At 37.7% G+C, this 15,370-nt stretch overlaps 1 protein-coding gene across 2 annotated transcripts in view; it reads right to left on the reverse strand.

Moving 5' to 3' along the window:
- The window catches only part of SYNDIG1L (synapse differentiation inducing 1 like), a 53,881-nt gene that overhangs the window by 22,077 nt on the left and 16,434 nt on the right, over positions 1 to 15,370 (reverse strand). Inside the window, exon 1 of one of the 2 annotated variants that reach the window (XM_087724171.1) lies at positions 2,704 to 2,781. The exons of the other annotated variant lie outside the window; for it this stretch is intronic. The gene's annotated coding sequence lies outside the window, so the exon portion shown is untranslated. Of the gene's footprint in view, positions 1 to 2,703; positions 2,782 to 15,370 lie in introns of those variants that run through there. 2 annotated transcript variants of the gene reach the window in all.

The following is a 15,370-nucleotide window of genomic DNA, read 5'->3' on the forward strand; positions in this document are numbered from 1 at the left end:
TATTTGGCAGCATAATTGGGCATGAGAGCTTGTACTTCTCTACTCTCTGCCAGAATATTGTCTGAACACTGACTTTATTTGAGTCCTTATGCCAGCCTCATTATGGCAGGTAGTGAAATCAGACTATGAATCATATGAAAATATGAGAAGGTCAAAGCTATCATGATGGTTAGAATGTGTTGAACATTGCCCTTTCTTTTTGGCAGCTTGAGATGGAGAACAGTAGTTGATGTAAATGCATAGTGCATTCTTTATGCTGGATCATAACTTCCTGCAGAGTTACAGTGAATGGCAGATGGTCTCAGCACAGATCTGAGTCTGGCATCCCCTGAAGAAACCTTCTATGCATGATAAACAAGTGAGGAGCACAATGAATTACAGCCCTTTCAGTTGCAATTGGTTCCAGTAAGCGTGATCTATTTTGCATGCTAAAGGACTGCTAAAGAGTTCTTCAGTGCTAATGGACTACTAGAGAGTTCTTCAGTGTTTTGACAGAAACTTGCAAGGAAAGAGTGGAAATCAAGAAAGAAAAAGGAATGAACAGCTGCCTGACATGAAACATCTTCTATCTGTGCCATGCTACATTTATAACAAATGTCCCCTTTGCAGTGACAGTGCATATAAATTATAAGAAACACATATCTGGGGTGCCTTTTAGTTGAGCTTGATGACATCAGCATATTATATTGCATATTATTGTAACATTCTAAGAATTGTAATTCATTGGCAAAGCCAATGTATTTAAGTAGGGCCAATAGCTATATTATTATCTTCTTTTTTTAAAAAAATAGTTATCATACAGGCTCACTTTCTTTTCTAAAAAAAAAGGCAAAATCAAATGGAAGCCAACAGAAAGATAGTTAGATGCACACTAGGGCAAGATTTTGATTATTTTGCACACATTCTGATTAGTTGGATGGCCCACAATTGTTTTGGCAACTTGTGATTTTAAGTATGGGAAAATATTTTGGTAATGGGCAAATGGGAATTTTTTAGAAGAATCGCATCACTAATTTTTAGTCAATTACTAAATTAGTCTATGGGATACAGTTGTTTTTGATATAGCCATGTAAAAAGGTTCCATCAAAATAGGGCTTATACATTTAAAATAGCAAGACCTGCTACAATGAGAGCTTTGTGCTTATCTTCAGCAGGAGCAGAATTACAATTCATGACAATTTACTATTATATTGTCATATGTCCAAAGATATCCAACTGTCAGCTCATTGTAAACAGGTTTCAGAAAGAAAGCAGGAAAGGGATTTAGACAATAACTTTTATATAAATGTAAATTTTATTTTAATAAAACATTAGATCAGCTATTAAGCGAAATTGCTTATCTGTAGCATATGAATCAAAAGAAGTTGGAGAGGAATGCCTCTTGCTCAAACAATTGCATATTTTAACAAGTCCTTGGCAGCTGAGTTTATGACAATTTCCTGCCAGCATTGTCTTAAATTGAGATAGATGGGAAATCATTGTGTGAACTGATGGCTGCCTGAAGGACTGATAAAGAGCCTTCTGTGGAGTTGTCAAAAGTATTTTGCTGGCTACAGCATGTTTGAATGTTCTGTTGGTGCTTTACAGGAGGGCATTGTTAATAGGTTTTTTGGGGGGTGGGGAAAGGCTAAGGCACAAATTAATGAAATCATTTGAATGGAAAAATATTGTCACAAAAAACAATATCAGTAACTGAAGAAAATTAAAATATTACTAGAAGGTTTTGATTAAACACAAAGCAGCTAAAACCTGGGGGGCTGCTGGAGAAACCATTCTTGTATACTTGAAAAGTACGGTAGATGTAGGAAGCCTCTTAACAAAGTTTTCTTCTAAATATACAAAGCAGCAAATCTGCCAGTGCCAATACATTTATATAGGGTTCTTTTTCTTCACCCCTGAATATCAACAAGCTGCAAACAATACTAAAGAAGAAAGTTCCTTAGTTGAGAAGTATTTTTTGTAAACAACTCCATACTTCATGTCTAATAGAAACTCATCAGTGATGGGATTCAAATTTTTTTACTACTGGTTCTGTGGGCGTGGCTTGGTAGGCATGCATGGCTTGGTGGGTATGGTAGGGGAAGGATACTGTAAAATCTCCATTTGCTCCCCATTCCAGGGGAAGGTTACTGAAAAATCCCCATTCCCACCTGATCAGGTGGGACTTGGGAGGCAGAGAATAGATGGGGGTGGTGCCAATCAGAGGTGGTATTTATTGGTTCTTCGAACTACTCAAAGTTTCTGCTACCAGTTCTCCAGAACTGGTCAGAACCTGCTGAATACCACCTCTGAAACTTCTTGCCAGTACACCTTTAAAAAGCTCAAGAAACACCCTATCATGTTAGCTGGCTTCTTAAGTATGGAGCTGGGAACACCTTTTCCATCTTCCTTAGGTAGCACAGAAATGAAGAAGACTTGACATCCATCCCCTTTCCATCAATTATTACTTAAATTTAATATTAGTTTTATGTCAAGTTCAGCTTTTGGGGAATTCATGGAAACAGTCACTTATGTTTCTTTGCAGCAACACTGAATGCAAGTTATCATCTTCCAGGATTCTAAAAAGATTTTTCTAGCAATTATTCCCTCCTGTTATAGAATTGAGCTGAATACAGTATGTAAAGGTGTAATTTTGAAAGAATCAGAAAACAAATGTCTTTAGTTGATCTGACTAAAAATTTGTGCCATACAATATTTCCTTACCAGATAGCAGGTACTAGGAAGCTCAGCAGGTTCAGACCAAATACTTGCATGTGAGAAGACCTTAGAAGATCAGGATTATAGGCTGGTTTGGAAAATTGAAAAAAATGTTTCAACCTTCAGATAAAAGTTATTTATCAAATTTATATCACTCTTCTTGTGGTCAGTGTCACCACTAGAAAGGATGCTTTCACCCTTGAAGAGCTACGGATTTGACTGGAACTATCAGTCTGAAAAGGAGAGATATATAGATTGATCAGAAGATTCTTTAGGATGAACAAATGTGTGGCATCATTGCAAACCCTCTGTCAACTTGGCAAAGGAAGTCCTAATCAATTAAAGAACACTGGTAGATGCACACACAAAACTACAGAATGTCCTTCTTCACTGATGACAGAAATACTTATTTTAGATAATTCTTTAGGGCAAGAATGTCTCTAGATGCAAGAAGCTGCCACTATTACTTTGTTTTTTCTTCAATATGAGAAAAGGTCAGAAATGGCAAATCATTACACATCATTTTCTAAAAAGTGAAGTTGTTGACAAAAACAGCTTATGACATGTCTGAGTTAGGTTACAGGAGGCTCAGTTCGGGGTTTAGATGCCCCCATCCCTCAGATGATAGTCATTTAAAACTTATGATGAGCTACACAATTTAATAGCACATACATTACATACGAAACATCCACATTCCAGCCTCAGGTATTTCCAAAAAGGGCATGAAAATATATTGCTTGAAACTTTAGGAAATTTGCTGCTAATCACTGTTAATGATAATTGGTGAGTGCAATGGCTTAACTCAGTGTAAGGCATTTCCTGGGTTCCTAGCAGAGATGGTATTCAGCTGGTTCTCTCTGGTTCAGGCGAACTGGTAGCAGCGGCTGAGGGAGGCTCTGCCACCCCACCCCAATGTAATGTGCAAGCACTGTGCATGCGCAGAAGGCAGCATGCATGTGCAGGCATGGCATGTGCTAGTGAAGTGAGCATGCACGCATGGTCATATTTGTGAACCCATAGGAAGGTAAGTAAATCCCACTGCTGGTTCCTGGCATATCAGTGCAGAGTAACCTTCTCCAGTCTATGGATCTTGGACTTCTATTTTGCCAAATCCAGCCAGCATTGCAAATAGAAATAACGAGAAATGTATATCTCAGGTTAAAGAATGGCTGTCATGGTGCCTTTTTCATACTTCTGGGGAAAATCTTCTGGTTTTAATTTGATGATAACAGATATTCAGACAGAAATACCTTTCTCGCCAATCATTTTAAAAAAATAGTTTCAAGCTTTTGTTTTCTGCAAAATTTAATTGGGGTGACAGAGAGAAAGAGAGGATGGGCAAGATGGATGTAGTTTTACATATGTTAGTCATTGTACAATTGAATTCTTGAGTAGGTTGCAAAAGGAAAAACACATTAGATATATCTAGGGGAGTCTGTTGTTCAGGAATTAGTGTTAAATTATCCCACAGGAAGTTTGGAGGGGATATAGAGAAGTAAACTGCAAATAAAGAAAAACCAAAGTCCACTATTTTTGCAAATGCAACCTTTAGTAGTCAAAATCCACATTATTTCTGTGCATTATTTCCACATTATTCCCATTATGTGCAAGAAGTATGAATCTCTTCTTAGTGCATAGCAGCCCAGAAATCATCTCTGAAGATTTTATATTTACAGAGCTTTTATATTTACAAATTCTTGGTAAGTTAAAGCCAAATTAATCAATATTATTTAATAATTTATAACGACATTTCAAATCTTGGGAGACTAAGGACCTCACAAAGACACTCGTTATTTACATAGAGCCTGAAACTATGACTGCCAATTCCAGAAAGTTTTATGATCATCAAATACAAGTACCAAGGATATGAAATGCAATGACTGGAGAAGAAATGAAAGATGAGAACATGGCCAACCAGGACTCATACAATATGCAAAGAAACTATGCAGCACAGCTATATCAACATGGTCTCATTAATTAGTGTTTGCAAGCTATACCTAGGAGAGCCATTCACTGTGATGTCCATTTCCCATCAGTGCTGTGGTCAGCCTTATTCTGATGTAAGCCACAGGTGTGCTTCCTGCATTAATATCAGCAGGTTCTCTAAAAATATCCCTCAATTTCTCACCCAAAAGAAACATATTAATGGAGGGAAGGGGAAAAGAAAGAAAAAGATGAATGTGGAGTGGCACATTTCTTTTATTTGTGATAGTTGCCGACTGCTTTGACAAAATGTGATTGCCAAGAACAAAGCTTCTTTTGGGGCAGCAATCCTGCTGGCCTAAGAAAGATCTGATTTAGGCTAGAAAGAGGAATCCTCTGTAGAGGGAATACATGGTAAAGCAGAGATAATGCTGATCATATCACACATGGATCTGCAAAGCAGATTGGACATTTCTTGTGCTAAAATGTATTTTGTTTAAATTGGATTTTATTACTCAACATCAGGCTTTCAAGATATAAAAAATCAAAATCAATTCAAAGTGAAGCAGCTTTGAAGCAGATAAAATTTGCTGAAAGCAGCCACAATCCATTCTCATTTTAAATCCATCTCTGTAAGCCAGCAGAAGGCATTGGTATTCTCAATCCATAGCATTAGAATCTAGAGTGCTTGCAACTAACGCTAGTTCATAGCACAAGAAAAGCTAAATGTACATGCCAAGGGAAAAGCTGGTGTTAAAAATGAATGACACAAACATGGATTGCATTCAGATGAGACTGTGTACTTTTCAATTACTTGGGGATATTACAATGTATCCAATAATGTCCCTTATGACTGGCAACTTATTAAAAGAGAATATGTTGCATTGAAGCTGATACTAGATCTACGAAGATACAAGGAGCTGCATCAGTATATGTTGCATCATTTGCTAGTTTGTTTGATTTGATTTGTTTGTTTGATTTCTATAGCAGCCCATCTCAGCAAATGACTGAGAGGCTTAGATTTAGGAAAGTCTAATATTCCAGTCTAACATTTGACTCATGTTGTGTTAGAATATAATAAAACAAATAAACATTGGACCAAGGAGTTTTTGCTAAGAATCTATCATAGGATAATGTTTTTGCCCAGTAAATATCCAGTTTTTCACTTACACATACTGTTTGCACTGTGTGTATACCTCAGATGTTAGACTCCTTAGCCTCATGAACTTTTGGGCAATAAGGAAATTAAGTGCAAATTAGTTAATCTTGACATTTCAAAAGAATATAACATTCATATTGGGAACATGTTGGAAAAAGTGAAAGTTAATTTGCTTGTTTCAACCAAATTAAACACTCTATCACATATGAACTTCAGAGCTATGGATCCAATTATGAAAGTATTATACAGAAGAAGACAAGGCAAATCTTTGCTTCTATCTGAAATAATTCAAATTATAATTATATTAATATGTATTAATTTACTACATATTATACTTTATACTACATTATATATATACTACATTATATATATATTATATATACATTATACATATTATACTACATTAATATTATATACATATAATATATAGTAGCATGTGTATGTGCCTGCTCTCTCTCTCTCTCTCTCTCTCTCTCTCTCTCTCTCTCTCTCTCTCTCTCTCACACACACACACACACACACACACACACAGACCTCAGAACCTAATTGGACCGTATAGGCTGGAAACATGTGAAAGACATTGATAGGCAATGGCTAAAATGATGATGATGACAATGATTATATTTACATTCATTATTATATAGAGTTTCTGTAATCTATTATGCCTTGATTGGGCAACTTGCAACCTAAGGGATTATATACTATCCTGCTGAAATTTGGCCTGCAATTTCCCACTAGTTTATTCTCCTGTGATACGTAAGTGCTTCAGTTTGTTTACTAAGCTTACTGTATTATAAGGATGCTTTTGAGGCTTACTTTATTGATAGAAGTGAGGAAATAACTGAATTATGAGAAACCCAGGAATCTCAAGTTGATTTATTTGAAAGACAAGAAATCAATAAAGGAGAACACATTCACACATACCACCTTGACAGTAAGTAAACACATCACTGTATTCCATTGATAAAATTCCCTCAAAATCTTCTTTCCTTTTTGAGAGACAAAGCAAATTCCCTTTCATCATAATGATAGGAAAAAATGTAGGATTTCCCCATCCCCTGAATGTGGTGTAGAATGCCACAGGGTGCTTTTATGCTGGGAATGCACTCTTGTCATGATAGCGTGGTGCCAACAGTCACAACTGTCTGGCAACCTGCAGGAATCCAACAATCTGAAGCAGGTTTGCTGAAAGTAAGGAGAAATTATATGCACTATTTCTCTTCACAGCAACCCTGCTCAAAATGATTGGGATCCCGCCAGCAGTAGAAATAAGTGCATCCTTTGAGGGCTAAAATTTTGCTCATCCTGCTTTAATAATCAGACTTCTCACAGTTTGTTGCTTTTCTGATGCTACATAGATAAAATAATTTTTATAGTCCTGGGGAAAATTGCATTACACCACCCTTTTTTCTGGTTATCATAGGCATAGGAGTCATCCTCCCCACACCATTTTATTATTATTGAATAGGCAGACCTAGAAGATGTCATGTATGCTTGCAGTTTCATCCATGGTGTGTACAAAGTAAATCCACAAAAACAAAAAAACAGCTATTTTATTGGGCAATTTATTCTCTTACACATTTTAGAAGGTTTTCTTTTGTTTAACATTGACGATGGAATGGTTTCAGGCCAGGGGTGGGATTCAGCCAGTTTGAAACTACCGATTTGGTGAACCGAATGTAAAATTAATTTTACATTCGGTTCACCAAATCGGTAGTTTCAAGGACTGGCTGGCCCTCCCCACCCCTCTCCTCCCAGGAGTCTCCGTGTGGCCCGTTCATCATGCCAGGTAAGTGGAGGCCTGTGCGAAGGCTCTGGGAGGCAAAAAACGGGGCTCTCAGAAGTCAGAAGGAAACATTTCTGGCCTCTGGAGGCCCTCCGGAGTCCAGAGGAGGCCATTTTTGCCCTCCTGGAGGCTTGAGTAAAGCCTCCGGAGCCTGAGAAGGGCAAAAAACGGGCCTACCAGAAGTACAAAATCAGGCCTCTGGAGGCTGGGGAAGACCATTTTTGTCCTCCTGGGGGCTCAAGGAAACGCTCCGAAGCCTGCCCCCGTGGTGCAGGAGGCCAAATAGGCCACGCCCACTCTGCAACCAGGCAGAGAACCAATTGCTAACATTTTTCAACCCCATCCATTTCAAACTACCTACCAGAGTTGAAATCTGGGGACATTGTTATTTCAGTGACTTTCTTCTTTCTTTTGTGTGTGGTTCTAATTGATAGTGAAGGAGGAGATATTAAGATCTGGGACAGTCCAGTGTGAGATACTCCAGGATTTGGCTTCTTCTCCATTTTACTGATGTGTTTGATTATACAATTTATATGTTTACCCCCTCTTACTATTTTAACTCTTGCGGTTGACACCTCTTGCTCTGATTAATGCTATATTCTTTACCTAGGAACGCTCTTGAAGATGCGACAGAAGTTACAGGTTCTAGTACAGCATAGTGATACCTAGGTAGTTAAGGACTCCATTGGTTAACAAGCAGTTTCAGGGCCTAATTCAAAGCATTGATTATTACTGATGCAATATTTTTGCATTCAATTTTTGGGGGGTGCCTTCATAGCAAAAAATGCCATATAATCATAGGCAGCTGTTTTGAATGGTCACTGGTTGAATAACTGATAAGAGGACTTTTACTAAATGGTATTACTGCTTTATGGAATGTAAGGCAGTAGCAAATGAATGAATGAGTGTAGCCATTCTCTTCTTCCTTTTCCCACATACAAATGAAGCCTATTCTAATTTCTTCAAGAATATAGATACAAATTCCTTAGATATTTGACTATGTGTCTCTAATCAAATGTACTAAGTGGCCATCTGCAGTGGTCTGAAATTGTTCTTCATATGTTGCCAGGGAACAAAATAGAATTTCCTTACCTACATTAATGATTACCAAGAAGAACCATGTTAGAAAAGGATTTTCAATGCAAGAAGAAATGAGCACCTGATGTAGCGGTAATATGAAAGGTGTTGCTAATGCAGGATTAAACCAACAGGAAGATTAGGGAGTTGAGAAGTCTATGGGGGAGTTTGGTTAATTCACCTATGTGAAAGTACTCATTCAACAAAGCTGGGAAAGAATGCCTAGTAATAGCAATAGAATCAACTGCCCCTATGATGGGTTTCTGGATCTGACAGAGACTAAATTGCTTTGAGAATTGGGATATTATGTGTTGTTGTTTAGAGATACACTAGTTAAATTGGCCGATGTTCAGATGGGAATAAAATCTTTATTCTCACTGATAAAAATGTTTTTTTTTGGCAGAGGCATTTTGCTTACTGCCAAGACTTCTCTGTTAATGGTGAAAAACTAAAATGAGGTGCAGAATTCTTGATGAGGCCTAAAGATAAAGTTCCTGAAAGTGCTGGCATCTCAGTGGAGAGTAGTCAAAAGTTTTCTTTTACTGTCATAAATTCTCCAGTTACATTTTAAATATATATATCCTGCAATCTTGCTTGGCTCTTTCTTAGACCTAGCTGAAAACAATTAAAGTTGGGGGATGGAGAGGAGTTATGCCGATTCCTGCAAAACTATGAAGTCATGAGAAAAGATATAGTTACTATACAGTATTTCTTTTCCCAGTTGCAGTCAAGCAAAATTGGAATTCAATTTCTCTACAGTGGAATGAAGGATAAATAAGGCTCCTGCTTGTGCTGCTGCAAGATAGGCCATGGAGAAGTTGACATAGGACAACCTCTATAAAGCCAGAATGTTAAATTTTAGACCAATATGAACTTCAGTACAAAGAAAAGTGTCAATGTTTAAAAAAACAACATGTATTTATAACCTTTCTTTCTTCAGAGTTTAATATATTAGAGTTGCACATATTTTGTAAATGGTCCACTCAATGTAATTCCTGAACAGCAGAATGCAGAAGCCTGAAAAAGATCATACTGCTTTAATGAATAGCATTCTTTGCTGTGTAAGATCAAAAGGATTTATTAACCATTTTCAAAGCACATGCAGACCTTTTTTCCCACTGCCCCATTATTATCTTCAGAGATTTTTAACCATTCAGTGGTACCTGGTAATAACCAGGACTAAGTAAAAACTAGTTTCTCCACCACTTCTCCAATATTATTACTGGCTACATCATGGGTGTCAAACTCATGGACTGCAGGCTGGATGTATCACGTGCTGGCCACCCCACCCCCATTTTAGTGAAGTGGAAAAAGTCGCTTGACATGATGGTGCGAGTTTGTTACCCCTGGTCTACATCATTGGTTTGTTGTTCATTGCAACCTAAATGGGAGTCTGAATTTGGATTCATCAAGTAATTGCATCATGTATCCTGTCCATTGCGGGAAGATCTTTTGGGGAACTGGATGGGTAAGAAATTGGGCAAAACCATAATGGAGTTCACTAATTCTGAATTAATGAATTGTATGAGCCCAATCATTGTGGTTTTTAAATAATCTATGACGTAGTACATGTGAACCTGGGCCTTGAAAAAGGTATTTAGATATTAAGATCAGTGGTGGGCTGATGCTGGTTTAACAACCAGTTCGGTGAGTGCGCGCTTTGCACGTGTACTTGCCTAAAGCATTTGCATGCAGCACTGGAAATAGAGCATTTAGAAGCTCAGCTCCTTACCTTCCAAGTCAGCAATGGTAAGTAGAACAGCGAGGAAGGGGATCAGCTGTGCCGCATGATTGAGATGAACTAGAAAGCAGGAAATAAAGGACAGGATAGGATGGGTGTGAGTGGGTAGGGCCAGCTGATAATCGAAGCTACTGGTTCGCCCAAACTGGTCCGAACTGGCTGAACACCATCTTTGACTAGGTTGTATCTATATGTATAAAGATCAGAATTGTACAATCAGTGGTTTTCCCCTGGTGATCCTTTTATGGGAGCAAAACTTGGATTTTGAAGAACCAGGATAGAAGAAAAACCGATGCTTTAGAACTTTGATGTTAAAGAAAATTCCATAGAATACCATGGATAACCAGGAGAGCAAAAATTACATCATTGAACAAATCAAACTAGGATTTCCACTCGAGGCAAAAATGACCAATCTCAAATTATTATACTTTGGACACATTATATAAAGACCTAGCTCTCTCAGGGAGTCTGCAGTGTTAGGAAAGTTGAAAGGAAAGACAAGATGACCATCGGCAATCTGGATGGACTCAGTTACTCAAGGAGATGGGTGCACCATTGGAAGACCCGAAGAAACAGTTTGGGCGCAGATTGTAATGGAGAAAATCTATTGCCAAGAGTTGACACCGACTTGATGGCACATAATCAGTCAATATGTGAACTGTTTGTCATATTTTAAAAATCATAGTTTAATATCTTGAAGCCAACCATGTGGCATAGTTGGAGGTGAATTTTCATTCTAATCTGTTTTCTAAAGACTTTCAATGAAGTGACAACAGCAGCAGTAGCTGCAGGGTTTCTCTGGAGTTACTGCATCTGTTTAGTTATAAAGCTATAAAGCTGTTCATCTCTCTCTACCTCAATTCTGCAGCCAATCTATTTGCATTAAAAAAAATCTGTATATTAACATATTAATCTTCAGTTCTCCCTTTTCCTGCAATGGAAGTTAGGACCTTAGCAGGTCTTGAAAGTCTTGCAGTGAAGACTTTATAAGAATACAAATGAAGGATCAGGTCTGCAGTGAATGATCTATTGACTCTTTTCTAGGAGATAATGAGCAGCCATAATTGCTGGCAGTCATTGATAGTCTTCTTTTTCATGAATTCGCATAATTCCAACTTAAAATCAGCCACATTGTTTGCTATTTTGCAGCTTTTGAAAATGAATTCTACAGGTTAACAATAAGCAGCTCCAGAATCCCAGGAAAAGAAGCAGCTGCTTTAAAAAGTGTTAGACAGGTGCCGAATTAGCTTTTTGAGGACACCTTCTGAAGTTAAAATTGATGTGCTGCATATCCCAGTTGTGTGAAGGGTAGTTCTTTATTATTTTGAATTGCTCTTGAGTCACTCCTATACAATAATTTAGGTGTGGACAGGCCAAAAGTGGGTTGCTGCTGGTTTAGCCCGGTTTGGCCGAACCGGTGGTGGAATTCAGGCCTGGGTCACAGAACCAGCAGTGACCCAGGCCTGCCACACCCTCGAACCGTTTCCCTCGCTGCCGCTTGTCCACTGCCATTTTGGATTTTAGTGACTGCGTGTGCACAATTCACTAAATTGTTCTTTGCATGCACGTTGCACCCAGGTTGTGAACCGGAAGTAATGCCAGCAGCAAACCACCCCTGGAACAAGTCTTAAACTGGTACAAAGGCATTATAACAATAACATTAAATTCATGGAATAAGATAGAATTATTGGCTTTAAAAATAGTCAAATATTTTCATGAATAGCAAATCTTTAAACAGCCACAAATGACACCCTGAATTATAGAACAGATAATTAATACAATTTCTATTTGTTCACTAGAGGTCTCTGTTGCTCTATATTACCCTCTAGTTTGATTTCTAAAGGAGTTCTGAGTAAGAATAATTTTGTTTTGGAGATCTGGAAGTCAGATCTGCCTGATTCAACCAAATATTGACATTAGAAAACTCTTTGTAAGTACCCTCTCAGTAACTACCTTTCTTACTAACAATTCAATTTCTCAGTGAATACTGCCATTGTTCTACAGCATAATCAGTATAATTATGTGGAGCTTTTACTGGTCAATAGTCACAAAGCTTTTTACAGCATTGGAAAGGAAATATATAGAGTCTGGCAGAATGCTCCTCCAACCCACAATCTGATTCATTGGGAATGTGCCACAGCCTTTTATATATTCTCTGTCTATGGCCTAAAGTGCTGCAATGGACTCTTCCATTAAAATTTTTACCATCTCTTTGAGCTGTTTGTTTAGAAGAAAACCAAGTTCAACTTTTTTTCAGGATTTAAATTAATCTCAGCAAATTTCTTGGTGTTTCTAGTTTTCTGGGACACAAACATTACTGATTTGTGGCAATGCTTGTTCCTCAAATACAAATCTGGATACTTGAGAATAAAACTATTTTGTTTCTAGCCCATGGTAACCTAGTATGTGATCCATGCCAAGAATTATTATAGAAGTCTTGACAACATATCATGAATGGGAGCACAGTAGACATTGAGGGCCATCTTCCACATTGAGGGACAGTGTTATATTTAGCAGTATATTAAAAAAAAAAGGAAATCCAATGCAGACTGGGTTTCAGCATTGAACAGTAAGGGATTCAGAGTTTTAAAAAAGAGATTCAGGGTTTTCCATGACCCACAAATTCTAGCTTGCCCACTCTAATCTAACATTAGTAGTGTAATATCTGGCTTTTATCTAGATGACAAAGGTAATTGATTTGCCATTGACAGACACCCATAGGCAGAATGAGAGTGTTGTCTCAAGCAACAGATTCTACATATTTTCAAAAGACATCAAATTCTTAATTGCTTAGTTGAAGATAGCTAATTTTTCATTCTTATATTTCTATGTTCAAGAGTGGAGTACCAGGAGCACCAAATAACTTAAATGGTTTTGAGTACTGTGCACCTTGACTTAGGAGGCATCTGTTGCTGCTGCTCATACGTTAAAATGTCTGGAAATTCCTGTTGCTGCTGCTCATATGTTAAAATGCCTGGAAATTCCATTATAGTTATTCAGCCTTTCACAAGCCTTACTATTATGGTATTTAATGAAATGGGATAAAATTGTGGGTGTCAGGTTTGTACAGCTAGAAAATTGTTGACAGCAAAGCTCTTGGCTTTAGGGGTTTTTTAAAGTCAAAGGTGAAAGATAAACTAAAGAAGTTGAAATAGTTCTATGCAGAAGTGGGCTGCACATACGTTAACAACCGGTTTGTTGGAAATGTGAGCGTGTGCGCCTTCCTCACTTTCGCGTGGCTTCAAACACATAGCAAATCTTCTCAGGCAGCCGCAGTGAGTGCAGCAGATGAGACAGGGCAATCAGCTGGGCTTTGTGGGCGGGGAACAAAGCCAGAGAGTGAGATAAATAGGACAGGCTAGCACTGGGATGGGTGGGTTCCCACCTCTGGTTCTTTGTGCATATGATAAAACTGGTATACAGTAGGAAAACCCAGAAACTGAAATAAAAAGAAGTTATAAAACTGTTCAGTTTTAATGAGATGTTTTAATAGCATGTATTATTGCTAATGGTGGTCATAGCTAACAACCCACAGATGACTATTATACTTGTGCAATCACATACCACACACTGCTCACTAGTGAATTTTAGGCAGTTGCCTTGCAAAAAGAGTACAACTTCTTGAACTGCAAAATGCTCTATGTTGTAGATTTAGAAAGCATCATATTCCCACAACAAGAGTACAACCTCTGTAAATGATGCAGAATAAAAGAGTAACATATGCAAATTTACTGAATAAAAACTGATAAACTGTAAGCCCATATTAAACCAGAATAATAGATCCATTCTTCAGATTCTGCAGATCCATTCACTTTAGAAATTCAAGCGGGAGATCATACAACCAGGTTGAAAGACAGAATTCCAGTCTAATAGTAACTCAGCTGAGCTGGCAGGAAGGCAGCCCACCAACTGTGTATGATGGTGTACAAAGTACTTAATGAATCTCCCATTTTAGAATGCCTGTAGGGACCTTGAAGCACATAGATGGCCACAGTATCTTTTATATGCACAGGAACATCTGCTGGGTGGCTTTCAAAAGAGATCCAGTGTGGTTTCTTATGCTAGTTAACATAAAAGAACAGTTTGATAATCTGACATTATTGCCTCCATAAAAGCAGCCATACTAAGGCAAAAACAACCATACTATTGACTCCATAAAAGCAGCCATACTACAGATGTAAATTGGAACACAATTTAGAACATTAGCCTGCTTGGTTTATGAACCTAATTAGCAAAACAAACAAGATAAAGCCAACAAAATAACTACAGGTGCATAATTTTTAAAGTGTGAAACTGAAATCAACTGAGTTGAGTAACAAATGGTTGCTAAGAGTAAGCAAACTAAATCCTGACCCTAATACTATGTTTACACACTCAGTATGCATTTACTTTTAAATGAATGTTTTCACCAAGTGCCTTGGACTGAGCCGAATAGTCACAACAGAGGAGGCTATCATTTTTAAATTATGAGCTATACTTTCAGTATTTGCAACCATTTCCTGCTTTTTTTCTTCTTCTTCCAGTCACCATGATTTAAATGCACAAAAGGTCTTAACTGAAGTCAACTGCATATATCTTCCTTATTAAATCAATATGGCTTTTCTTTGTATACACTTATCAATCACATAGTTGAAGCACTGACAGATTACTGTGTCTATATACAAGGCTTGTAGTAAGTCATAATTTACATTATCAAGTTTGGGTTGTGGCTGCAGCTTTCAAATGTGTACCTCTTGGTTCTCATCCAACACCCTATATCACCTGGCTAGCGAATTTTGGGAACTGAAGTCTACACATATTAAAATAGAGAAACACTAACTTACATTTGTTACGCCATGCTGATTTTCCTTTGGATTAGTTAACTCAGGTTTGGGCTCTGGATTTGTGCTTATACTTTCAGCTGTGCCTGTTAAGTCCATATGGTCTTGATTTTTCTGTCTGTATATAAGTACTTTTCCAGAAACTAGAAATTCTATGATTGTTAGTT

This window comes from Thamnophis sirtalis, unplaced genomic scaffold (genome assembly GCF_051295495.1).
Source record: "Thamnophis sirtalis isolate CommonGarterSnake01/CBP01778 unplaced genomic scaffold, rThaSir2_p1.2 scaffold_1, whole genome shotgun sequence".
Taxonomy (NCBI): domain Eukaryota; kingdom Metazoa; phylum Chordata; class Lepidosauria; order Squamata; family Natricidae; genus Thamnophis; species Thamnophis sirtalis.